This window comes from Neofelis nebulosa, chromosome 7, assembly GCF_028018385.1.
Source record: "Neofelis nebulosa isolate mNeoNeb1 chromosome 7, mNeoNeb1.pri, whole genome shotgun sequence".
NCBI classification, from domain to species: Eukaryota; Metazoa; Chordata; class Mammalia; order Carnivora; family Felidae; genus Neofelis; species Neofelis nebulosa.
In genome coordinates, this window is record NC_080788.1 from 57,325,245 (window position 1) to 57,352,204 (window position 26,960).

General features: G+C 39.0%; 1 protein-coding gene across 1 annotated transcript in view; it reads right to left on the bottom strand.

The window, feature by feature from the left end:
• The window catches only part of SEMA6D (semaphorin 6D), a 579,833-nt gene extending 562,405 nt beyond the window's left edge, over positions 1-17,428 (bottom strand). Inside the window, exon 1 of the mRNA XM_058737838.1 lies at positions 17,313-17,428. The gene's annotated coding sequence lies outside the window, so the exon portion shown is untranslated. The remainder of the gene's footprint in view (positions 1-17,312) is intronic.
• Positions 17,429-26,960: the final 9,532 nt, after the last annotated feature.

Here is a 26,960-nt window from a genome sequence, read left to right on the forward strand (position 1 = left end):
GAGGCAGAGGGACAGAGAGAATCTTAAGAGAAAGAAAGTTAAGTGCTGGACTCGATCCCACAACCTTGGGATCATGACCCAAGCCGAAATCAAGAGTCTGACATTCACCCAACTGAGCCACCCAGGTGCTCCAAGAATTATTTTGTTGAGCATAGAAACCAAGAAACTTTAAGGCAACATTCTAAGTTAACTTTAGGAAAGATCTTTTTATACTTATAAATGTGTAGGATATATTCTCATGATGTTTATAGGGCACTTAAAAAAAAAAACTGCCATGATTTTTAAACTCAGTCTGAAAATGTCAGCACAAGTAAAATGGCGGAATATGGGCAATTGTATTCTAATGCCAGGTTTAAACATTTAATGACCCAATCCCAGAAATTCTGAGCTGGTGGGAACAGTATACAACTATTTATCTTTATTTTAACCACTCGCTAAAATCAAGTAGTGAACAATAGTTAACATTGACTGAGATGCTAAGAATTAGGTTAAAAGTGGCACTTTGAATTTAATCCAGGCATATTTTACACTTTTTAGTAAGCATTTTGCTTCTAAAAGATACCTGAATTTTATAAAATATAATATCCCAACCAGAGAAGGATTGCCAATTCTCCTATACACAAGTATCACTTAAATTTGGTTAGTTGGTTATACTTTGTTTCCCAGCCCTTTATTAGTCTTAAAACTACATTTTCAGAGATGTAGTCAGTCTTCCCAACAATCCAATAAATTAAGTACATCACATATTCACACAGTGAGGAAGCAGAGGAGCTGGATTAAACATTGGGTCCTCTGATCCACTCCATTGGTCTTTCCCTTATTCTACGGCAATGTAAGTACATAGGTAATCTTTTGTTGCTCCTTCCTTGAGGAATCTTGCTTCCAAGTTTCCTGAAGACTTGATCTGCTTTAGGAGGCATGGTGATGAATAGTGTGGTCTCTGAAATTGGCCTCCATTCCATCCCAAACAGCTGAAAGTGGGACTTACTATTTGAAACTCTCAATGACTCGGTTTTCTCATCTATCGAACAGCACTAATATGGAATTTCATAAGCACAAAATGAGGTAATGTATGTAACTACCTAACCTAACAGAGTAAAGGGCACATGGCATGAATTTTTTTCAACTATTTTTATTAGATATCTCAACTTACACATACACAAATACTCTGGAATAAAATCTATACTTTCTTTCCGTGGAGGCATGAAAGAAAAGAGACCTACTTCAGTTTAAAAAGTTTTTATGGGGACACCTGGGTGGTTCAGTCTGTTAAGCATCCAATTCTTGATTTTGGTTCAGGTCATGATCTCACAATTCCTGAGACAGAGACCCACAACAGGCTCTTCTTAACAGCACAGAGTCTGCTTGGGATTCTCTCTAAGCTCCTCCCCTCACCTTCCCCTGGTCATGCTTGTGCTCTCTCTAAATAAACAAATAAACGAAAAAGTTCAGCATGGATCAAGTTGGGGAAAATACATCTTTAGCTCTTTTGCAATTAGGTTCGTACAATGAAGTGACATCATTTTCTTGAAGTCATTGCTAAAATGTCACACTACACACACACACACACACACACACACACACACTTAGATATTTAAATGCTCGTTCATATTGCAAGTAAAACAAGAATGCTGGTATGCTCTGTCATTTTAGGTGAGGCACAGACATGCACTCTTCCTCAGGTACAGATTGTCAGTGGGTCAAGCTTTGCCTTGTTTGCCTCGAAACCCAATCTGCCCACCAAGATTGTTCAGCAAACAGCTTGCTGAAAAGGTATTAATTCACAGGAATAGTGGAGTTTTTCAGGTGGTGTAATTCATGGTTGGTAATGAAAGCAGCTGAAACAATCTGTTTTCATAAATTTCTTCACTACCTTAATATAAACCTCTTCATTAGTCAATAGGCCCGCTGAACTATCCTAACAGCTTTGCTACCTCAAATATTTTTGTGGAAAGGTTAGAAATAAAGACACAGAAACAAACAAACAAACAAACAAACAAACAAACAATTGGGCTTGCTGATGGAAACTTTCAATGGCCTTAAAGGCCAATTACCTACCGCAGATGCTTAGGTACATAGGCACAAGCAGTAAGGGGAAAACATATAAGAGGCTAGGGTTCCTCTCTTCCACCTCTCCCTTTTGCCTATTTAAAGTCTTCAGAGGGATGCTTTTAGAGACAGCCCCTTCCAAGGAAGGGACTTCACACTAAGTAAAATTTTGTCACTTAGAGGTTTCAGAGAGGCACAAAACATACTGACATATAGCTGCCCTTCTCTCCTGTCACATATGTATTTCTTATCATTTGCTACTAAAATTTTATAAAAATATTAGAGCCAATGAATTAGAATTAAAATCTGGGGCTCTAGATTCAGAAAAATGAAAGGTTCAATATTGGCCCTCTTGCTTATTAACTTATTAACTCTTTTCACCCTCCCCTAAACGCAAGAAAAACAAAATTACCTCATCAAACTGTGAGTGAGAATCCAGGTCCCTGCTTTGTACACCTGCAGAGTTAAAAGTTAACCCTACTATTAACCAACACAGGAGCTCTTCTAAGCAGAGGGGGTTTCAGAGATGAAAGAGATAAGACTCAAGGTGCTGGTATTCCCACTTGTTTCACCATCTTAATTCACTATCTAGAGGGAACAACATGATCTTAGCCACAATGGGATCCATAATTTTCAAAAAAAAAAAAAAAAAGGAGAAGAATAGAATAGAGGTTAAGAGACAAATCCAAACAAATGGGTTCATTACTGGGTCTGGAAATAGATCCACTCGGATTTATGTATTTGGAGGAAGGGAAAATAGAAAAGGAAAGGGGCTGAAGGCACTACCTCTGGATTAGACTTGGAAAAGACTAGTATAATCAAGACCCTTAAGGAAGGAGGCCATCCAGAGCAACATATGATTCCCTATACATTTCTGTACACATATGAGTAGCAAGAGGAACAAACAAAGGAATCAGGAGTTGGCTTGGGCCATAGATCCAAAGTAACTGCTGCTGTAGAGGACTCAGCAGGAGGATGTAGGAGGTAGGAGGAGATTTACTCATCTTATTCTGAGATGTGAAAAGAACATGTAGTTTCTTTATTTCTCTCATACAATTCTTTAAATTGCCCACTCGGACTTACTAATTCACAACATTTTAATTTTTTTCTAGCTTGAGTAGTCTCCTTGAATTTAAATATTGGGTCTATTCAAAGTTAACTCAAGAGGGCAATTTATATAGTCATTTTCTGGAGGATATAGTCTTTTCATCATAAATATTTACTCGGTCTTTCATAGTTCTTCAACATCTCCCTTTCTTCCCTGAGATAATTCCTAGATTGACTATGGTTTTATGACAATGAATAGAAGGAGCTTCAATCCATGCCAGTTAACTTCAGATGCTTTCAGCTTGCTGAAACAGGGTGGAAGGACTAGTCTGCTCCCTATGTGGATACTCCGAAGCAAATTCAAAATATTTAACAATGAGTATGTATGTCATAGCATGAACCAATCAAAACAGATGCACGTCCGATAAAAACTATCAGAAGAGACACTGACTATGGTTACTGACACATGATATAGCCATGCCATTGTAGACTTGCTAAATATAAGCCCTATGAGTGACTACTGAAATTTGAATGTCCCACCTAGTCTTTTTTTTTTTAATTTTTTTAACAATGTTTATTTATTTTTGAGAGACAGAGAGAGAGCGTGAGTAGGGAAGGGGCAGAGAGAGAGAGGGAGACACAGTATTCAAAGCAGGCTCCAGTCTCTGAGCTGTCGGCACAGAGCCCGACGCGGGGCTCGAACCCACAAACTGTGAGATCATGACCTGGACCGAAGTCGGACACCCAACTGACTGAGCCACCCAGGCGCCCCAGTGTCCCACCTAGTCTTTTGGAAGAAACTGCAGGTACCCCCAATTGGTGTCCATAGGCACAACCATTTCTCCCAGTCAAGGGTCAGGATCTTAAAAACCCACCACCTCATTCCCTAACTCCACAACTGTTTTTCCTGCCAAAATTCCTGAGGGCCAAAGGAGCAGGTTTTCCATATTCTCTGATCTCATCTTGAGTTTGTTCTACCCCTTGGAACACACTAAAACTCTCTGATCTATTCTACCATTCTTGTTTCTTGATTTGTTGGGAGTTAATGTGTTTGATTTCCCAAGAGCTAATGGGTTTAGAAAATCCTTTTTCCTCAACAATACCTGATTTTCAAGAACATTATTGTTCTAAAGAAAGAAGAAGGTAAGCTTTGAAATGTAAAGCTGATCAGTGAGTTCTCTGTTTAATGTAGTACCAGCTCTGTCCTTTTGCAAGGCAATGGCTTCTTGACTCCATTAGGCAATGATTTAAATATATCCAAGAACTGTTCCATACAAGTGTGAATTAAATATTGATAATGAAAAATCATAATCTATTTTGAAAAATTAGAAAAAAATAGGAAATATAAATAATAATACTTAGAACACTGTAACATACATTAAGCAGTATATTAATTAAAGGCAGCATGGAAATTCAGATATTTATATCAAAGGATAAAATCAGTACATTTTTTATAAACTGCCCAAAACATTCAAAGAAATAGAAACTGGTAGTGTGGGAAGGGCCCTTCAGTGAGTCACGGATCATCAAACAGGATTTTAGGCTATGCTGGGATCTTTTTCCTACTGATTTTGTTATTATTGTTGGAATTAAATCAGAAGCCATGAATAAACCATTGAGACCCATCTCAATTAATTCCCCAATTCCACCCCTTACTTTCAATCCCTAGCCTAAGTCTTCATCACAAAAAGACACTATTGCAAGCTTAACCTCTAAGGCAAATATAACAAAGCAAAGGAAGACAGAATGGCAGTCTGTATAACACCTGCAATCTAATCTAAAAATAAAATCTGAGGGGCCATCCTAAAAGTCCTGATTTCCTACTCTATTCCAAAAAATTAAAGAGACCAAATTTACTGCCTGCTAAAACTTAAAAGGGTCAGCACACGAAGAACCAGTTAAGTTTGGCTCTCTAAACATCTAGAATGTAACTTCCCACACAGAACACAACTTTAAATCATCATGGTCCACCATGACGGAATCTTCTGTGATGGAGAGTAAAATCTCACAGGTTTAGGCCAAGAACAATTGTTCTCAGAAATACCAAAGTGATATTAAAGAATTCACTGAAGAAGCTATGAATCACTGCCTACATCCAACCATCAGAGGTATGTAAATCCAAACTACAGAAAGGTGGAGGAGGTTCAGATTCCCCATCTGAATGCATAGATGAACAAACATTTCCTGAATCCTTAAGTTTTTTTTTTTTTTTTTCCTGAACAGTGCTAAGATCTACTAGTATATCCTATCCTATTCAAGACACCATTTTCCAACGGTTAGAATCTGGCATTTTTCCCAGTTACTAAAAATTCTAATGAAAAGAAGCAGTCACACAAACCCAACCTGACAAGCTTAAGATCTTTTGTTGGTTGTCTTCTATAATTGATATTACATGTATATTTAGAATAAATGGACGCTGTAGCTTTGTGTCAGTCACTCATTCTAACATGTTTCACATTCTCTTGAATTGTGTGCAACTTTAGAAATTTCCAGTCATCTTACTTTTAAATACCTCAGTTTACAATATAAAAGGACGCAGAGCTTATTTAAATGAAGACATTATACATAGCTCTGCCTGCACTCTTTCAAAATACTCAGTCAATTAACATAAGCTACCTTCCAGAGGATTTGCTTTAAGTCAGGTGGAAAGGAATATTATTTCAGAACTAAGGAAAGAAAAAAGAATATGAAATGCAGAGCAAACCAAACATCTGAAAAAGCATAAAGACTGTTCAATTTCCCATATTTTAGAGGTGGTGATGTGGTCTTTTTTCCCCCTTTAAAACGTTTTGCCAAATATTGCATTCTGGGCACAAAAAAAGACCTCGAGGAGGTCTCTGAAGGGATATAATGTCCAAAATGTTGCAGCCCCTTCTATCAGATGCTTGGGAAGTCTCTCTGCAGCCTCCAAAATATTGCAAGCTCAATTACCCTTGGGGTGCAGTGAGCGAGCAGCACCATTAATCATTCCCAGGGCACTAAAAATGCCCTGAGAACAGTCCTGAGTCCTTCGGCATTAAGGGTGTCCAAGAACTGAGTTGTTCTCTGACAGCTGGGCCATGCTGCCACCTGGAGGTCAGTAGAAAACACGACTCCTCTGATGGCAGTCTTTTCCCTCCAGTTTTAGAGAAAAGCTATTGTAAGGCTTGTGGGCTATGGTGAATATTCTCTCCTTCTTGAACTCTTAACCTTGTTCTTCCTCCTCTCAAAAACGTTGGGACTTTCCTCTGCATTGTTCAGTTGCTTGTGGAACAAGCAATGCCAACAGCAGTGGGTGAAGGCCAGCAGTCCAACAGTTCTTGCTTTCCATGCTTTCTTCATCCACATCCTCAAGGATCCTGGAGCCCCATCTTTGAATGCACCTTTTCTCTTGTTCATCCATCCATCAACATAAACATTAGGTGTCTCATGTTCTGTTCTAGAGACAACACATCATACCCATTCTCAAAGTGCTCCTCTGGGTGAAGAGGGAGAAAAGAAAATAGTCAGTCATGGCCCAGTCATGATAAGTCATGATAAGTCATGATAAGTCATGATAAGTCATGATAAGTGATGTTGTGGGAACAGTGGAAGGATTACCTAAATCAGTCAGAGATGTTAGGAAAGTATCCAGTGGGAAGGGCTCTTCACAGGCATCATAGAAGGAACAAGGGTGTTCCTTTGAAATCTGATGAGCCTGTGGTCAAATCATATCTACAAATACAAATCAAGCAACTTTTCCAACTTTTATTTTCTTGACCTGGAAATTTTTTCATAACAACACTTATTTTATAATGGTATTATAAATGGTATTTCAGAGGAGATAGAAATTACATGTGTCAAAGAGCTAGTAGAGTATGTCAGCTCAACACAGTTGTTTTTATTTATTTATTTATTTTTTAAATGTTTAATGTTTATTTTTAGAGAGAGAGACAGACAGACAGACAGTGGGGGAGGGGCAGAGAGAGAGGGAGACACAGAATCTGAAGCAGGCTCCAGGCTCTGAGTAGTCAGCACAGAGCCCCACGCCGGGCTTAAACTCACAAGAGGTGAGATCGTGACCTGAGCCAAAGTTGGACCTTAACGAACTGAGCCACACAGGCGCCCCAACACCAGGTAGTTGTTTTTGTTTTGATTATAATATCTCTGGCAGAGCAAGGTGGACTCATCCAGGCAGAGAAGGGGGGAAGAGAGGGACAATGCACACTAAGTCTGACAGTGAGAGAATAGTGGGTTTAGGGATCTTCAAGGGCATGTTATCACTGGAAACACTTCAATTTCACTCTCCTTTTCATGTTTCTCTATGACTGTCTCTCCTCCTGTATCTTGTTCCTTGTTGTTGTTTCTTCCACATTGTCCCTACTCAACATTGAAAGGAAAGCAAGAATGTTGTTTCCAGAATATTAAACAAGTGTTTATGTTTTCAGCTAATTCATGATTACAACATTTGTTTGGAGGAGAAACAGGCACCTGGAAAAACTTCTTTTTTCATCAAATTTCCTCTAACTCAGTAGAGAACTTGGTGGGTAGGTACTGACATTCTGATAAAATGCTAGCACTACTTTGTCCCTACAGAATGCACTAGTAAGTTTGAGTGAGCTGTAGTGACACCTCCTGGTAAGAGAAAGGGAACATCACTTGATAGAAAACTTGCCATGCCTTTACAATTTTATGATCAAAAGCAATACACGAAAACATCTTTTTTATATGAAGTGTTTTCCTGCCTAAAAAAAAAAAGTTTGCAAAGACGGACACACACTCATATATACACAAACTCAGGTATGACTGACTTCCATTTTAAAAACCAGCTAAATCCAAAGAAGGAATTTTTTGGTTTTTTTCACGACATCAACTAATTTTAATTCTTAAAAAATCTTTCATCCACTTATTTTAGCATTGTATATATAGAATCTAACATTCCCTAAAGCTAAGAAGTAAGATGCTATGGAAGTTGCTTTATGTAGTATTTTTAACCGGGTTCTTTGTGAAATGTTAATCTGATACTTCCTCTTGAATGCCTCAACTATCAATGGTCTGAAACATCACCTCAAGCCCACCATATATCCCTACCCCAGCACTGCAGTTTCCACTTAGGCCATCCCTGGCCTGAAACATCTTCAGGTCTAGAGTCCCCCAGTCCACCTATCACTTTCCTCTCCACTCCCAAGCAATCTATTTCTTTCAAAATGTACTTGTGTTCTGATAAGTATATTTAAGGCCTTGTATATTAAGAGCCAAAATGATAAGTATTAATAACTTAACCTTTTGTATCTCCTTAGTGACATATGGAACTTGCAAATATAAAGTTAGCCTTTCTAGAAATGCAATCCCTTGATTATAACAGAGTCTCAGCCAGCCAGCCAGCCAGCCAGCCAGCCAGCCAATATTTATTCATTTGCCTAGTACTACATGTCAGACCCTCTGCTAGATATTAGGGGAAACAAATGTAACCATCAAAGACATTATATTTGTTTCAGAGAATTTAAATTCTTGTGGTCAAATAGAGGGGGAAAAGATTAACAAACAAACAAAAAGCTCAAATTGTGATAAGGTCTATTAAGGAAACATAAGGTATAAAGAGTGAAAAGAGACTAGAAGGAAGTGTCCTGTCCTTTAGATAAGTAGAAGGCAGGGAAGCGCTCTCAGGGGAGGCAGCAGAAGCTGAGACCTGTAGGACAAAAAGCTACTATGGGGACAATCAGAGGAGGGTGTTGCAGGCAGAGGGAACAGCATGGGCAAAGGCCCTGTGACAGAATGGACTTGATGTTTTTATGGAAATAGCAAGGAAACAGAAAGTAGCAGGAGTTAAAGTTGATGTATGTGATCATAACGTTTAATTCAAAGCCCAATGAGAAGTCCTTGGATGGTTTTAAAGAAGAAAAGATAAAATCTAATTTAGGTCTTGACAATAGGTAATACATACTAGTACTTACTTTCTGCCAGACACTCACTTAATCCTCATACCAACCTTACAGGATAGGTATTAGTAATTTTATCAATAGGAAAAAGGAAGTAAAGAGAAGTGAAGTAATTTGCCCCCAGTCTCACAGCTAGTAAGTAGCAGTAATGGGATTCATAATCAGGCCACCTGCCCATGGAGTCCATGCTTCAAACAGTATGCAATATAGCCTCTCATGTCATCATTTCTGCCAGAGCAAGAGTGGGAAGAACTTGTTGGAAGGTAAGGCAATGATCCAGGCTAGATATTATGGTGTCTTACTCCAGAAGGATGGCAGTAAAGATGGTAAAGATGAAATGAATTTATGATATATTTTAGTGGTAAATTCTATGGGTCTTGCAGGACTGAACATGGCAGGCAAGGGGAATGCCTAGTGGGGACCAATATTTCAACAACAGTAGAATCACATTGCAGAGACGGCTTTTGCTATTGTTTACTCAATGTGCATTTTCTATATTACCAGGATCTTCCCATGAAGAAGTTTTTTCTTTCAAGCTAATACATTCAAAATATTTGCTATACAGAACACTTTTCATCTCAGTGTCCATTGGAACAACCTTTTAACATGGCTCACTAATTTATCTGGTCTTTTCTATGAACACGTACAAAATTTTATGATGTACTATGTAAGTTTAGGATTTTTTTTTCTTTTACACTATATCATCTACTTTTACCTTGTCAACAATTATTTTTTGAAAAAAAATAGTTTTAAATAATGTTTAACATTCTATTATAAATACAAGCTGTACGTTCTTATTCTATCTTTGGGCCGTTGTGTTGCTTCTAATTTTTCACTATTCCAAGTAACATACTTTACATTCATCTTTGACTGCAACCCTGATTATTTCCCAATGCTAAACAACTAAAACTGTAAGTTTTAGGTCTAATGGAATAGTTTTATTCCCTGACAAACTGCATTTACATGTTTCTACCTTGTATTGCACTAAAATGTAACAGTTGAAATACCACCAGTGCTGTGTGAGAGAACCTGCAAGAAGGCAGATTAGATTATGTGGGAGCAGGTACTAGCAGGTGGATAAACGTGGCAGTGGGTGTCTGCAAAAAATCTTTTTTGATTGTTTCACTTGCACAGTGAATAGGAAGTAATGCCTTCATCTGAGAGTGAGGGTGTAGGCAGAGGTACTGAGTGTTTAAGGAGACAAGAGAAAGTATGACATACAGTGAATGAAGTAAGCTAATGCAGTAAGGGTATCTGATAACTTCAAGAACACATTTAACATTAATGCATATGTACCCATCCACAGGAAGTCCTTATTGAATGTTTATTTGGGTAAGTGTATTTTCCTAATTAAAGGCCAAATTTCCTGATAAATCTTCATTAGCAAGAAATCCAGTTGCCTTGACCATACCCATGCCATACTACACATGACTAGTACTTCTCTCAATAAAAAGTAACAGGCCCCAGAACAGAACTGGTATTCAACTACCAGTCAAAAGGGTTCAAAATGAGAAAAGTATTTACTTCCACGTGTAGCTTGAATCCGGCATTTAGTTTCTCTCTTTGTAGATCTAGAATAGTTATTATATTAATACTATATTTGTATAGAATTCTTTAAATGTTTCTAAACATTTTTATTCTCACAATATTGCTGTAAAACACACACAACACACACATACACACACAGGCACCCTTACAAAAAAAAAAAAAAAGTCAAGTTCAAATCCAACTATGGGATTCCTTCAAACAGAAAGTGTATTTTAAATAAACCTTTAGGCAAAGATAGGCATTTTACCAATTTGGTATGCAAAGTGGGACATTTCAAGTTGAGTATAGCATGAAGAAAAATCAAAAGGTTAATACATAATAAACTTCTGTAATAAGCTATATCTTTGAAATTTATAGCACATATATCTTTGCTTCCTGACACCATGTATAAAATACATACTGAACCAAAATGTGCAGAATGAAGGAAGTATTTGCCTTTTCATTTTTTATTTGGTTGTTCTACCTTTAGGAAGATATTGACATGGACTAGAGAAAGGAAAGGCCAAATTCTGACCTAATACTATAGTATGAGAATTGCAGTTACCTTATTCTTCTCTCACTGCATTCTAGAGAAGAAACTTCAATGGCCATTAGAGAATAAAATAGGACTTCAGCTCAGGTCTTTAGAGGAAGCTATTCTTAAAAATTAATTCACTTGATAAATGTTCCAAGTTTCTTCCTCACTTTTTTTCTATGTGAACATTTATCCTATGTGCTTTGGATGGATGTTACCAAATTTCTGAGTTCAAATTCATAGTCCCAAGAGTTATGCGTACCTGAACAAGTTGGTGAGGAATATTAACTGGTCTCCAAATCTCTTAGGGATAATTTGAAGACAAATTCTCTATCCAAATGTTATTAATTACATATTTAGCACCTTAGGTAGCTTATTTCTGAGAGGCTTTAGAGATCAAAAGGGATACGAAAAAAAGGGAAGAGAATCAAAGCTAAAACATCAATTTGAATTGAGCTGCACAATGAGAATTTACACCAGTACTTTGTTGCAATGTAATCTATAAATAACCCTCTGAGGTTCACTTGCCAATTAGGAATCATCACATGGCATGCACCTTAGATGTCAGTAGCTAATTTGCATGTCATTGAAACATTAATTTGATGAAAATTTTAAAGCTTTATGCACTATTTATATCATAATTGGAAGCACAGTAATTGTACCAATACACAGATTCTCATCATATCCAACGTGCTTCTTAAAAGGCCAAGTTTAAATGATCAGTATTTATCATTGTCTGTTTGAAAGTTTGCTTCAGTTCAGGACAAAATACCCGTGTTTTAGACTAAATTATTTTTTAACATTAACCATAATTGAGATGTCTGGGGAAAAATGGTGTCTATGTGAGAGATAGAGAAGATGAAAATCATTTCATACCCAGAGGTATCTATAGTTAGATTTGGAAGTTTAATTCAGAGTTTGTGCCCTCAGCCATAAATATGTCACCTTGCGTCAATAATTTAGTCCTAATTTGTCTTCAAGTTTTTACTTTTTTTTTTCTCTCCCTGAGTTTTCCAACAGTCAAAAAGAAGTTTTGTGGGTGGTCCCTTCTAAAAGCTTAAAATGGCTGTTGATTCAAGTACAAAGGGAAACAACCAGTGGGCGCGTACATTTAACTACTGTATTTAAGTACAGTACTTAGAAAAAATATTATATTTACATAGCCAGAAATTTCATAAGCTGACAGCCTGGTGGAGTGAGACTGCCATCAGAATTGCCATACCTGTCAATCAGGTCCAGCCAATGGCTGATTGGGTAGCAAGCAGAAAAGCCAATCAGAAGCAGAGGAAGAGGGGAAGAGAGAAGGAGAAGAGAAATGTCTGAAAGTCTCCACTACCAAAGAATCACAAGGATTTTTCCAACACTTATTTTCATTCTCACATCCTCAGACTATTTGGAGTTTAGTATCCCCAGAGGGGAATTCTTTCTAATGAAAAGATTTGGTTACTTCGCTTTTTTTTTACTGGTTGGTACTATTAATAGTGTTTTTTTCCAGAAAGTGGAAGCTGAGCTTCATTAAAGATAAAGTCTGGGTTTTTAATTTAATGCAACAGATGTGCAAATATATGTTGACTCACTATTAGTTAATTCGTTATGTGTTTATGGCTTCTCTATCCTGCTAAAATATAAATATCTTTAGATCAGAAGCCATCCCTAAGTTTGCCTAATGCCCTCAACATTTGCAATATTAGATCTTAATAACTATTTGTGGATTTGATTGTATTTCTAAATACATATTCATATTAATTTTGAGGCTGTCTCCCCCCACCGACAATAAAAAATAGACATTTTGACAAAATACATACATAAGTAGAGTAAGATAAAGTCACTGAGAAATATAACATACATACACCCACTTTCCAAAGAGTGTTAGATGATTAACAAATTAGACTCGGATTGGCTCTGAGCCTTCTAGTGGCCAAAGCAAAAGAGGACATGTGATCAGTTAAGAAATTCACATTACTCCTGAGATTAAAAATAATAATTTATCATAAAAAGCTATGTATAAAAAGCATACACAATCATTAATTTGTATTGCTTTAGATCTTCATTTCATAAGTGTTTACATTATTACTCATGTTAATCTTTATTTTAAAGAAAATCTAAACAAGTATCGGCTACTAAAAACTAAATCTAATTCAATACTTTTTTTCCATATTAGTTTATGGGAAGGAAAACTAAATTTAAGATTGAAATGCACTTATTTGAATCATTTAACCAATTTGTTTATGGTTGCATTTAGTTATGAAAATTGAGTGTCAAACTTCATCTTCCCTATTAAACATTTAATAAGTTCTAAACGTGTAGGAGGAAACTGAGTTTTTTAAATAAAATGTCTCCAAAATAAACATTGCCAATTATCATTTTTATATACATAGAATAGTTTTCTCTCTCCTTTCCAGCCTCCCATCCACACCCTATACCTGGCCAAAAAAAAAAAAAAAAAAAAAAAAAGCATAAGAAAACAGTGGGTAGTTTTCATTACTTAATATGAAGAAAAATTAATGGAATTAAAGTCACCATTCAAATGTAACAAAGCAAAGGCACTATGATGCTCTATTACTTTGCCTTATGATATGTGAAGATACTGCCTGAAATACTCAAATGTATATTATGTGCCACATAGCTTGGGCTTTTAAAGGTCAAAGAAGTATTCCCCAACGAAATTATTCATTGAAACATGCCCTTCACTTCCTGTGTTAGGTTCTGACTCTTTCCAGGTTTAATAAAAGTTGTTCTCTCTCTCTTCACTCTTCCCCCCGCTAATCCCTGCATGTTTTCAACAGGAAGTCCCTTACGGACAATGTTGAAGATATCTGCACATAAATTTATGACATAGAATAAAAATAACACAATATTCAGAGTCAACAGAGTATTACTTTAAAAGGAAATTAATTGTGAAGAAGAAAAGAGGATCAACATAAACTCAGCAAGAGTCTGAATGATAGTATATAGTACAAATAATTCTCTATTTGGGGGTCCTGAGAAATTTCAGCAAGTGGTTGTGGAGTAATGAATGTTTGTAATTCATTAGCTACTATTTTAAAATGCAAAGCACACCATGACATCAATGATGTTCTTTTTAATCTCAACAAACAGGCTATTACAATTAAAGCACTTGCAAAAAGACAGTATATTTAAATATAGATTTTGATAAGATTACAATATTTTAATATCAATAATTTGATAACATTTCATAATTCTATAGAAAGAAGAAAATGTGTTATAAGATTGGTTCAAAAACATATGTATGCACCAACAACCTTCTACGAGTATTTAGTAACAGCTAGCATTTCTATCCTTGAAAACGTCTTTTCCTCAGTACCCTTTAGTAAGGTTTTAGTATATCTTTAAGAAAATAATCACTGTTTACTTAAAATACATACATTTTTCCCAAGTAGAGAAAATAATAGCATTTTAAAGTGCTTGATTTTCTTTTCTCACTTTCCATCTTCCCTCAGCTCCTAGACAACAAAACAATGGTTCTTTCTTCATGTGGAAGAGTAAACTCAATAAACACAAATGGCTAGGGGGCCTCACAGCAGTGAAATTATGGCTTCACAAGGACTTTTTTTTCTTTTCGAAGAAACACGTTTAAAAGGACCTTTTTCAACATACTTTAAAGTCATGCATATTTCAATGATATAATTAAATTGGCAACACTAAACATTGCTGACTGATAAATGAGGCCAAAATAATTAAGTTCTGCTTTTTGTACAATCAAGATTTAGTGCAGCAATCAATCTGGGTAAGAATTTGGAGTCCGGAGATTTCAGAAGATGAACAAGCAACTAGATAAAACTGGTCATGTGGGAAGGTGATTAGATGAGTATACAGTTTATACATAGCTGTGGATACCTTCCATGTCTTAATCTTCATTAGAACCTGACTGATTCATTGTTCATGTGGTCTCATACTAAACTGGGCATGGTTCACAAGTAGACAAACAATAGAACAGCTTAAAAGATAATCCTATGCACTCAATGAGCACTACTGATATTGGAACTGTAAAATATTAACAGACTGAAAATAAAAGTTCTTTTCAAAGCAAACAAAAAACCTAGAGGCTCAAGTACTGCAATGGAAAAGATTAAGGAATATTAAGAGTGATGAGGAGCGAGGGAGAGATAGAACACAATATACTTTCCACATGTGCATTTATGGAACTGGGTATGTTGGCTGCCTATTCAGGTTTCCATTTTTATTTATCTTCTACCTAACTCTCTCTTCCTTCCCTAGAATAAACGGCTTTCCATACCCTAAACAACATCCCCACTCTGCATGGTCTCGTCTGTGGAATCAGACCGTGGTCAGAGAGAGGTGTTCATATTATTTCTCCTGGGGGCTGCAACTCCAGGCTTCAGCAGACTGATGCACTTAGCACGTCCATCAGGCAAGTCAGAGTAAAATATAACCTGGGCAGCTGGGTGTGTTAGTAGCTCCTGGGATTTACAACCAGCTACAAACATAAATAAGTAAATATATATATATATATATATATATATATATATATATACATATATATATGTATATGTATATATGTATATATATATGTATATATATATACATATATATATACACACACACATATATGTGTGTATATATACGTATACGTATGTATATAAATACGTATGTATATAATACACATGTATGTGTGTGTGTGTATATATATATATATATATATATATATATATATATATATATATATATCTTGTCAAGAGCTTACTGATTAGTACCTATGGATCTTGGAGAAAGAAGAGACATCCTCCTCAGGAAAATGCACCCTCCTTTGTAGTGGGCTAAAGAATAGACATCATGAACAGGTGATATCGCTGTAATTTAGAAAAAATGGAAAAACTCAAGAGTGTCCTACTCTCCAACAAAACGAACAAGCGCTAGCTGTGTTTTGGCATCTCCAACTACGGACAGCCGTCTCCCTTTGACTCCAGGTGCACATGTCTGCCTCCATGAACGTTAGCACGCGGCTAGGGTGGAAGAGAAACGAATGTGCACACTAGTGCTTGGCCGTTTGTAGAGTGGAAATTGCACTTTGTGTTTAAAAACGGACTCCCCACCCCCTCCGCCGCCCCAGAACCATGCAATTCAACTAGCTGAAAGCGCAACCAGAATAAATACACATTCAAAACTAGAGGGGGAGGGGGGGGCGAGAAAATAAACCCCACCCAGGAACCTTTAAGAGAAACAGGTGCTAGCAAGAGAAAGCAGCCAGCTGCCAATAATACTTAAAACTCCATCTTCCTTACTCTGAAAACAATTTCTACGGGGAAATACGCGCCCTGTTTCCGAGGGTTTAATTCACTGGGTTGTCTCTGAGAATCAGAGTCACAGCTAAGTTTCACACTCGGGAGCGGTTTTCGCTGTCGAGTACTATTGCCCTCCCAGCCCAGAGAAGTCCGTCTGCAAACTGGGTAAGCCCTTTCTCCAAGCAGCCTTGACCTCACTCCTGCAACTCATCACTTTTATTTATGGCCCCGTGAGCAGCGGCTGTGTCGCTCAGCCCGGCCCCAAGAACAGTCACCGCGAACAATGAGCCAGGGAAGGGACCCACCCAGCGAACGCCTGCTCGCCAGCCGCGCGCAAGCCCGCTAGCGCGGGACGCTCCGGCTTCGGGGATCCCGCTGCCCCCGTCCTTTCCCCTCCAGAACCCAAGAAAAACGAGAAGGTAGGTCTTCCCCTACACCTCGACTCCCGTAATCACTCAGTCAGCCTTGCCGCCAGCACCCCCCGGTTAAAGGTGCCGTGTCTAAAAAGAAAATCAGAAGAGGGGGCGGCGTGGCGGTCCCGCCGGCCGCCACCCGGATGTAACTAGCCCAGTTGGGGGGTCTGGCACGCACTTACGCCCGAGTCCGCGACTCATTGAAATCCCGAAGGATTTGGGGTGGGGGCAAGAGGTGGGGCCAGGAGCCATAAAGTGGCTTCCGCTCCCTCCCCCCCCCCCGCCCCCCGCCCCGGCCTGGCACGGCTCTGGGATCGGGCAAGACACAAAAGACGGGTAGTAGCAGTGCCACCAACTCCGCCGCCGCCTCCGTCTGCGCTGCGTAGGCGAACGTGGCGGCGGGGGCCTCGGGGCCGGGTCCCCGCGCCGGCCGGGGCGCGCCCGGAGGCTGGGAGCATCCCTGGACGCCACCGGAGCCTCCTGGTGCGCTTTGCGCGCAGCCCCCCAACGGGAGCTTTACGCTCCGCAGAGAAAGACGCCTAGGCGTGGAGGAGAAATGGAGAGAAAAGGCAAGACTTACTTGGCGGCCGAAGGCTCAGCCAGACTCCCGCTTCGGACTCGGCAGGTGTCTGGCACCGCGGGCCCAGGCGGAAGGCGCTGGCGCAGCTCCGAGCCGGGCTCCACTTGAGCGAGGACGGAAACTCCCCTCGCCACCCGGCCCCGCGCGGCGCTCCCCGCTGTCACGGCACCGAGCGACGCAGGCAAGCTCCCCACTGCCGCCTCTGTCCTGGTGGGTCTGTCTGCCCTCGTCTCCGGGTTCGGCTGCTCCCCCACAGACCACACCCTGTCACCTCAGCGGCCCTCCACTCCTTCCTCTTTGACACTTCCACCGGTTACTCCTCTGTCTGCGTCCTCCCACCCCCTCAGCCCACGTGCTTCTGCCGCTCCCTCGGCTCTAAACTTCCCCTGCCTAAGGCCCGCACCGCCCCCCCCCCACCCCTGCTCTGAAAACCCGAGGTCTCCACGCACGGTGAAGGTCCTGGGGTAGCATAGCAGCCGGCTGACCTTTAGGTCATCGACCACATCCCACCCCCCCCCCCCCCAACCACTTAAGTAGGCAGAACCCGTTATTTTGGTTTTGTTAATAAGATGGCTTAATATTGTGTATTATATATAAGGATGTGTATTTTTAATATGCCATGTATCACTCTTAATAACATTTATTACTGCGTGTCACTTAAGAAACATCTCACAGCTATGCATTGACATTTGGGGCTGGCCTATCAGTCCAGATTTTTCCATATGCAAACAGCTCAGCAAAATTCCTGAAAAACCATCTTTTGCCCAGTCCATTTTTGTTAATGCCACTTTCTACTGAGAGCCCCCTCTCCTTTTTTGTTTTTTGTTGTTGTTGTAGAAATATTCTGATATCCACTTTTCTCTGTTCCTGCAGACAAATTTAAAGACTTCTCTCTAAGGGCTCCCCACAGCACTGTTCATATTGCAATGATCATTCTTTCTACCCATACCATATGTGGCATTCTCTCTTCCTGTGACTGCCTCCACGACTGGTCGGTAAGTTTCTCCAGGCAGAAGTTTGTCACACTCTAACCTTATCAGCAGCATCTAATGTAATCCCCAGTACATACTATATGCTCAAAAAACTGTTCAAGGAATGAATGCCCTTTAAATATGATGCCAGCGCTGCTTGTCTGCATCTCAACTAATAGGTCATGGAGAAAACTAATACCTTTTTACATTTGGCTAGGTGATTTCTCATACATTCTTTAATGTAATCCTTAAAACAAGTCTTGGTAGGTTTTACCCACTTTTCTAACTTGGTGAACGTCATTAAGTTCAAAACTCCTAAACTCAGAGCTGGGCTCCACGTTCCTTCAGACTAGCACAAGCTGAATGGGGTTGGCTTTCTTATCACACTACCAGCCTGTCCTGACTGCCCAATGCTACATGATGAAGTCATCTACCATGGAAGAGCCTGTCCAAACAGCTCTTTTTTCCAAAGTAGGATTTTTCCCTTCCTTTGTCCTCTTTTGTAACTCTTGAGCCTCTTAATTCAGAGTTCTAAAAACAAACAAAACAACAGCAACAATGAAAACTTCTCTAAACTCAGACCTTTTATAAGCACTTATTGTCTTAACTCTTACACTTAAAAAAAAAAAAGTTACTATTTTTCCCCATGTATTTTGACTCAGTTATTCTGTATCTTACACAGGGATTTATTTCTTTGGCTCCTCCATTGAAATAAATAGCAGCTAACCTTAAGTTAGAGACATCATCTAACAGCCAGCCATTACTCTGAGCACTTTACACATATATTAGCTCATTTAATCGTCAACAACCTTATCCAGACTATTTTATACATGGGAAACAGGCACAGAGGTGGGGTCACATGGCCAGTAATTAGTAGAACAAGGGTTGGATTCCTGAGAGTCTGTTCAGTGGCTTCTCTTTCTCTACCTTCTGTGATCCCTTATACCTAAGAGATGTTAGTAAATACTTTTTTTTAAATACATGAGAGGGACTTTATTTTTTTTAATGTTTATTTATTTTGAAAGCGAGAGAGCAAGCAGAGGAGGGGCAGAGAGAAGAGGAGAGAGAAGGAATCCCAAGCAGGCTCTGCACTATTAGTGTGGAGCCAGGTGTAGGGCTTGATCCCATCAGCGGTGAGATCATGACCTGAGCCAAAATCAAGAGTCAGATGTTTAACCGACTGAGCCACCCAGGTGCCCCAACAATCCTATTTTTGACTCTTCAGTTGCTTACGCATTTTCCCATTCTCTCCCTTCCCCAGAACCTCCACCTTTCCCCCTCAGTTATTCACTGGGACTAATTTATGTTCACTTAGCAAGGCTAAAGCATAATTTAACCCCTCACTCCTGGTCTAAGTTCTGAAGCCTTGCTCCACAAAGAAGAAGAGGGAGAATGATGTGAGTGTTCTAAAATTTGATCATAAAGCGTAAATCTAGTCCACCATTAGGGGATTTCCCATTAGGTGACACAAAGTAGTAGATGTGCTACTATTTATCATACAAATAGTAGATTGGATTAAGGTGAAGACTTGTTTTTCCCTTTTGAACTACTTCCCCATCATTCACAGACCTTTGGATGTAGTACAATAATTCTGGCCAGCAGTAAGTAAATATTCTTTGTTCCTTTTACATCCTTTCCCCTATGATTTCTGGCAGTTAGATGTATAGTGGGTGGTACAAAAGAGCAGGGGCAGAAAGGATAATTTGTGTGGCCTGTGTTAGAAACATGAGCAGGACAAATAAAGCAAGTCAGATAAATCACTACGTTGAGACTTAGTTTCTTCTTCTGAAAGAATAGAAAACAAATCCTCATTCTACTTTATATTTCACTTATATTTATATCTTTTTTAGACATCTCACATTCTCCATTTTGAACTAAAATTATTTGGAGACATGGTATTTGAATACCAGTACTTTAGCTTTCTGGTTGAGTGAAATTGGCAAGTTTTTAATCTCTTTTAAAGATTCTCAAGCAAAAACAGAGGGATAACAAACAATAATCATCTTTAAAAAGTTGTTATGAAATTAAATGTGAAAAATATCTGTAAAATGTTTCACATAAGGCCTCATATAGTTTAATCAATCAATAAATGATAGCTATTTTTTTTGGCCTTACCTGATACTATGAATCCAAAATACTTTTTTCCCCAGACATGTCTCCTACAATCATGTGCACATATTAAGTGCTCAAAGCATATTAGTTAAAATCATGGACAAATGGATATAAGGTAATTTATATGAAAGTGCTGTGAAATTGACTAAATGTTATAGAATTTTGAGAGGTTGGTACTAATAGTAATAATTAATAAGTAATAATAGGTGACACCACTGAGTCTTTGATTCTGGTTCAGCTTTGAGAACTGCTTTGCAAGAAATGTTTGATGCCTAACCTTTTTCACCTAAAAATTCAACTGGGAGGGACACTGTCGACAGAACAGCAACATCTACTGATCAATGGAAAATGTTTCATTCATTCTTCTTTGCTGGATAAAAATTCCCAATCTTCCTTCAGAGGCTTTTTACTTCTTTTACTGTGCCTATAATCAGCTAAATTAGTTTTGTTCAGATTTGACAGAGACCGCCCCCTTTCCCCACAAAAGTGGTTTTCATTTGTCAGAGTGGAGTTCAGCAGGCCATAGCCAATATGGTGACCCTACAGTCATGAGGGAGCTCCAACTTCCCTGAACTGCTTCTTGGCCGACGATGGCCATTCGGATTCCAGTTATCTCTTGTCTCTAGACTGGAGATAGAGGGGAAAGGTTAAAGGGGGGAAGGGTAGAAAGTGAGCCTCCACTGCTGAGTCAACCTTCTTGAAAGAGCCTTTCCAAAGCTCTCTGCAATGAATTTCACCTGGGCTATGTGCAAGGAGAAGCTGGGAAATGCCACTTTTATCAGGACACACTGCCGCCTGAATACAATTAGGGTTCTGTTACTCAGGTGGAAGAAGAGGATGGGTATTAGGCAAACAACTAGCGGTATTTGCCATTGACCTCTCTACTTTTCCTTTTCATCTTCAAGTCCTCCTTTGTTATCCAATTGGCAACTCATCGAATGTTCTGTAACCTGAATATCTCCTCTCTTTCTGTGTGCCTTTTTCACTATTCCATAAACCCAGTGCTTTCTCTTTTATGTTATCCACAGTCTGTTTCCTTTTCCTATATTGGTTACTTACTTTTAGGGTTACACCCTAAAGTTCTTCATGTATTTCATTTTTATTCAATTCTAAACTGCTCATACTATCCACTATTTTCTGTGAATGTTGCCCAACTCTGTTCTTTGACTCTGCAGTTGTTGACTTTATGCATTTTCCATGTTTAATCCAGATGCTTTTAGGGTCTTGGATCCTTTGTGATCTAGAAAACATTAGGTTGTGATATTACATCTTGTATTTTTTTTTTTTCAGAACAATCCGGGGTTAGGAGGGATAAAAAGTCAGGGGTGTACAAAGGAAACAAGAACAGCCATCTGTTAAGATTATTGAAACTGGGTGATGGATATGTGGGTTTCATTATATCATTACTTCCAATCTTGTGGATGTCTTAAAATTTATATAATGAAAAGTAAAGAAAAAATTGCTTGAGTGTCTATTTTACAAACTTCTGAAGTATAAAGGCCTCCCCAAAATTTCTTCAGAAAACTCTGAGAGATTTACATTGAGTTGGCCACCTTTGCTTCTGGGGTTTTCTCTCATGTTGGTGATCTGCTATCCATATCTTCTAGTATATGACTATTTCACCAGATCACACACACACGCACACACACACACATATTCCTTTCACACAAAGTAGTTTGAATAAGGTAGTAGTCTTTACGAAGTGCTATCAGTCATATGCAGGGATTATACCACATGTTGCATAGCTATATAAAAGAATACCTTTCTCTACATTTCTGTGAGCTATGAGTGCCCTTTTAACTTAGTTTCCTTGAGATGTAAACAGAAGTTTTGTGCAGCTTTTTTGTTCCTCCACGCTTCTGTTTTCTTCCCCCTGCTGATTGAAATACAGACCTGATTGCAGAGCCTGACCAGCCATTGTGGACCATAAGGCAAAGCCATTAGAGGGCAGAGTGTCAGGATAGAAAAAGCCTGGGTCCCAGAGAACCAGTAACTACCATGTCAGCTCTGAACTACCTTCCTTTGGTCTTGTTTATGAATGCAAGAAGAATAAACATCTATCTTATTTAAGCCACTGTGTGTTGTGTGTGTTTTTTTCTATTACACGCTGCCAAACCTAATCCTACTTGATATACATACCAAGGAATTTTCTTTTTTTTCTAAACAAGTGCAATTCTGAGCCTAAGAGAAATTCTGCCAGATATTAATAACTTTTTTCCTTCATCTTATTATACCTAATTCCTAAATCCATTCCCAGTCCCAGTGATAGACCCTCTCTTTTCTCCTTGACTTGCTGTTGTCTAAATCAGTACAATAAATAAAAATCTATTGCATTGGCAGTTTTTAAGTGGTTTAAATATTAAATTGAAAGAAATGTTGACTCTTTCAGTTATCTATTGTTGCTAACAAATCACTCCAAAGCTTAATAGCCGAAAATGGCAATGTTTCATTATTTCTCACACTTATGCGGGTTTATTGGGATCAACCGGGTGGTTCTGTTGCACACAGTATAGCTGACGTTACTCAGGTGGGAACATTCACCTGGAAGATTTGTTGTGGCTGAAACATTCACCATGTCCTCTTCCTCTCTAGGGCCTCCCTCCATCTGGCCTTTCGTTATTTTGTTCTTTAGCCTAAGTGTCTTTATATCATGATGGTTGGCTTCCAAAAAGGGGGTGGTGGGGGGTTCTGAGAGGACAAGCCCTAATGTGCAAGTACTTATTAGGCCTCTCCTTGCATAATGCTTACTAATTCGCAATTAGACCAAACCTGCAGATGAGGAAACTGAGCAGAGGGAGTTTTAGTAATTTATCCAGTGTCATGGATTTAGTAACTAGCAGAGTCAGGATTTAAAACTAGTTATGCTGACTCCACATCATGAGAATGCAATAATGGCTAGGGATGCAGATTTTGGAACTTGATTATTGTCTATTTTACATATGGAAGCTTTGGCTCTCCAATTATTTCCAATTAGAAAAACTAAAGGCAACACATTATACAGCTTTTTAGGGTAAATTCATGAGTGTGTTTTGAAAATTTTAAAACATGGTACAAATGCTAAAAATGTGAGAGCTGCCTTATCTTAGTGTATCCTCTACAGCACTGGGCTGAGAGTTACTGCGTCACACGTTAGCTGCCCACAGTGTGACTGAATGCTGTATTCCCTGGAGTGCGGCTCCTGCATGGCTATTTCTGAAGGGATGCAGAAAGTGGGAGGAGAGCTGTGTCTTACTCATGTCTGTTGAATTTCCAGGCATCACTCTGCTTCCCCCAGGGTTGAGACTCATTCTTGCACCAAATGCAGGAGATGTACAGAGATACTTAGGTTGCTGATTGTGTTTGCATGAAATCATTACCGTGTGTCAACACTACCAGAGAAGTCTGAAGGGAACATGTGGGGCACCTTTAGCATTTTTAATGATGTCCCCTTCAGTTCACATGCCAGGGATGCAATGAATTAAAATCAATTGTTTTAGGTAGTACATGGAGCCCAAAATGAACTGCAATATAATGTATTTTGCAGGAATATCACAAAATACTTCACAGGTAATTATGTTTGATGTAGAAAAAAACTCTGAATGTGAAAATTTGTTATACAGGTTGCATTTAGAAAAGTGGTGGGTAAAAGAAAAAAGTGGTGGGAAAGATTAAGGCAGTTTGTAAAGACTAGGGAAATAGAACATTCAAAAAATAGGACTCTTGGGGGCGCCTGGGTGGCTCAGTCGGTCTGACTTCGGCTCAGGTCATGATCTTGCGGTCCCTGAGTTCAAGCCCCACGTCGGGCTCTGTGCTGACAGCTCAGAGCCTGGAGCCTGTTTTGGATTCTGTGTCTCCCTTTCTCTCTGACCCTTCCCTGTTCATGCTCTGTCTCAAAAATAAATAAACATTAAAAAAAAATTTAAAAAAATAGGACTCTTGGACTCTTGTTTAATTAAAGGAGTGATGGGGAAAATTTTAAAAGGGCTTGAAAGTGAGAGGAGATTCCTGTATGGAATCAGGTTCCTATTGTCCTTTTGTCTAAAACCTACTAACTACATGTAATTATAGTAAGTGTGATAATTACATTAACATATTTAATATCTATCCTTGTTTCTTGTGTTCTAATTTGGTTGTCTGTGCAAAGTGACATGCCCTAAGTTATCTGCCCTTCCTCTCCCCTGCCATCTCCTACCCCCTTTCATGCTTCCTCTGCTCCAGCCACATTGGCATCTTTGCTGTTCCTCACACACACCAGACCCACTTGTTTCCGATGCCTGGAACATCTTTCCTTCATCTGTGTATATGACTCTTTCACCTCTTTCAAATATTTGCCTGAATTTCACCTTCTCCAAAAGGCCTATGTAAATTTGCAGGCTGTGGTGCCTTGGTGGCTCAGTTGGTTAAGTGTCCAACTCTTGGTTCCTGCTCAAGTCACGACCTCACGGTACGTGGGATCAAGTTCCATGTTGGCCTCCGTGCCGACAGCGTGGAGCCTGCTTGGGATTCTCTCTCTCCCTCTCTTTCTCACCCTCCCCCACTCATCCTCTGTCTCAAAATAAATAAATATACTTTAAAAACACACAAATAAATAAATTTGTACCCCACCACTAATCTCGCTATTCCAATCTCCTTCCTCTGCTCTCGTCTTGTTTAGACCAAAATCTCCTTCTAATAGACAACATAATTTACTGTGCATTTTATTATTTAGTTCTATCTCTGCCTTGTCCACCTAGAAAGCCCTACAATGGCCTGAAAGCTTTTCATTTCTGTTAAATGACTTATGAGCCCAGCACATCACCTAGCACATAGAAGACGCTCAATAAATACTTGTTGAATAAACAATACAACTCTCACTTGTGCAATGTATTCTTAAATAAGCCTTTTGTGACTACATTGATGTTCAGCCTCTGCATTGCCATGTGGTTATAACAGAGTATAATGCTTAATGGCATAAGAAATGAAGGGCGAGTTGTATGAAAAAAAAAAAAAAACAACAACAAAACTGGAGAAAAGATCTGCACCAAAAGAAGGAGGGTGTTGTTCTGAGCTAATATAGAGTACAGATGCTCTAATGCCACAGTTCTAGTTCAGGATCTCCAAATAATAGTCCTAAAAACTGAGCTGGAAGAGGCATAGGGCTAAGAATAAACAGAATGGTAAAATACATTTTGATTTGCCTCACTTTCAGATTAATTCCAGTTTGAAAATTCTGACCCACAAAACTGTTACTCAAGAAGATTCTTGTAAATATGGATTTACTAATTATATTTTAATTTTTAGTTATCAATAAGTTTGCTCACTCCAAAACAAGAATTTTTCCAATAGGTCTCATCTCATTTCAAAAACTTCAGGTGGTTAGTACAAACTAGAATGCTGTGGTGAAAGTGATTCCCGAGCTATATTCAGCCTTAAAATAAGTGGGCATCAATACTGATTGCCATTGTCTCGCATGGGCTTAGGAGGTGACAGTGTGACATCAGTGCCTTTATTTACCATATCCTGAGCCTAAAATATCTCTAAGGTTCCTTTCAGTTGTATCATGCTCTGTGAAAGCCAAAGTATTAAGTGCTACTGGAAATTCTGACAGGAGAAATTTCAAGTGAATATATTAAGGATTATAACTAGCTGAAAGGCAAGCAGTGGAAATAAAGCACCACTGAAGATAAAATTTAAGTTAGAACTTCCATGTTAATATGTGGGCTTATTCACATGTATTACTTAATATGTGGTCTCTTCCCACCTTATTAAAATACATCTGAAATTTTCTCAAAAGACAAAAGGTGTGTGTGTGTGTGTGTGTGTGTGTGTGTGTGTGTGTGTGTGTTCCTTTTTTACTTGTTTATTACCCGTTTCCCCAACTAGGCTGTATGTTTCATAATGGTAGGAAGCACATCTAATTTGTTCACGAGTCCCTCAAACATAATAGGAAATCATTAAATACATTTTAAATGCATGAGTTATGGGGCACCTGGGTGGCTTAGTGGGTTAAGCGACCGAGTTGGGCTCAGGTCATGATCATGATTCGTGAGTTTGAGCCTGGCATCAGGCTCTGTGCTGACAGCTCAGAGCCTGGAGACTGCCTCGGATTCTGTGACTCCCTCTCTCTCTGCACCTCCCCTACTCATGCTCTGTCTAAGAATTCTAGCATAATTACAATTACAAAGAATATTTTTATTAACAAACCATAGACCTATTTTCATAATAAATAGTTACGTTTTTCAGTTTTTTTTTTTTTTTAATGTTTATTTATTTCTGAGACAGAGACAGAGTATGAACAGGGGAGGTTCCGAGAGAGAGGGAGACACAGAATCGGAAACAGGCTCCAGGCTCCGAGCCGTCAGCCCAGAGCCTGACGCGGGGCTCGAACTCACGGACCGCGAGATCGTGACCTGGCTGAAGTCGGACGCTTAACCGACTGCGCCACCCAGGCGCCCCACGTTTTTCAGTTTTTTACAGAGATATATCAGCCATCCATTATGCTGTGCCTTACTCCAACTATGCACAGCATCATTTGGGTCTCAGTTTAAATACATCTATTTTAAATGCATATTCCCAAGTAATTAACTTCAAAAAGTAAGAAATGCAT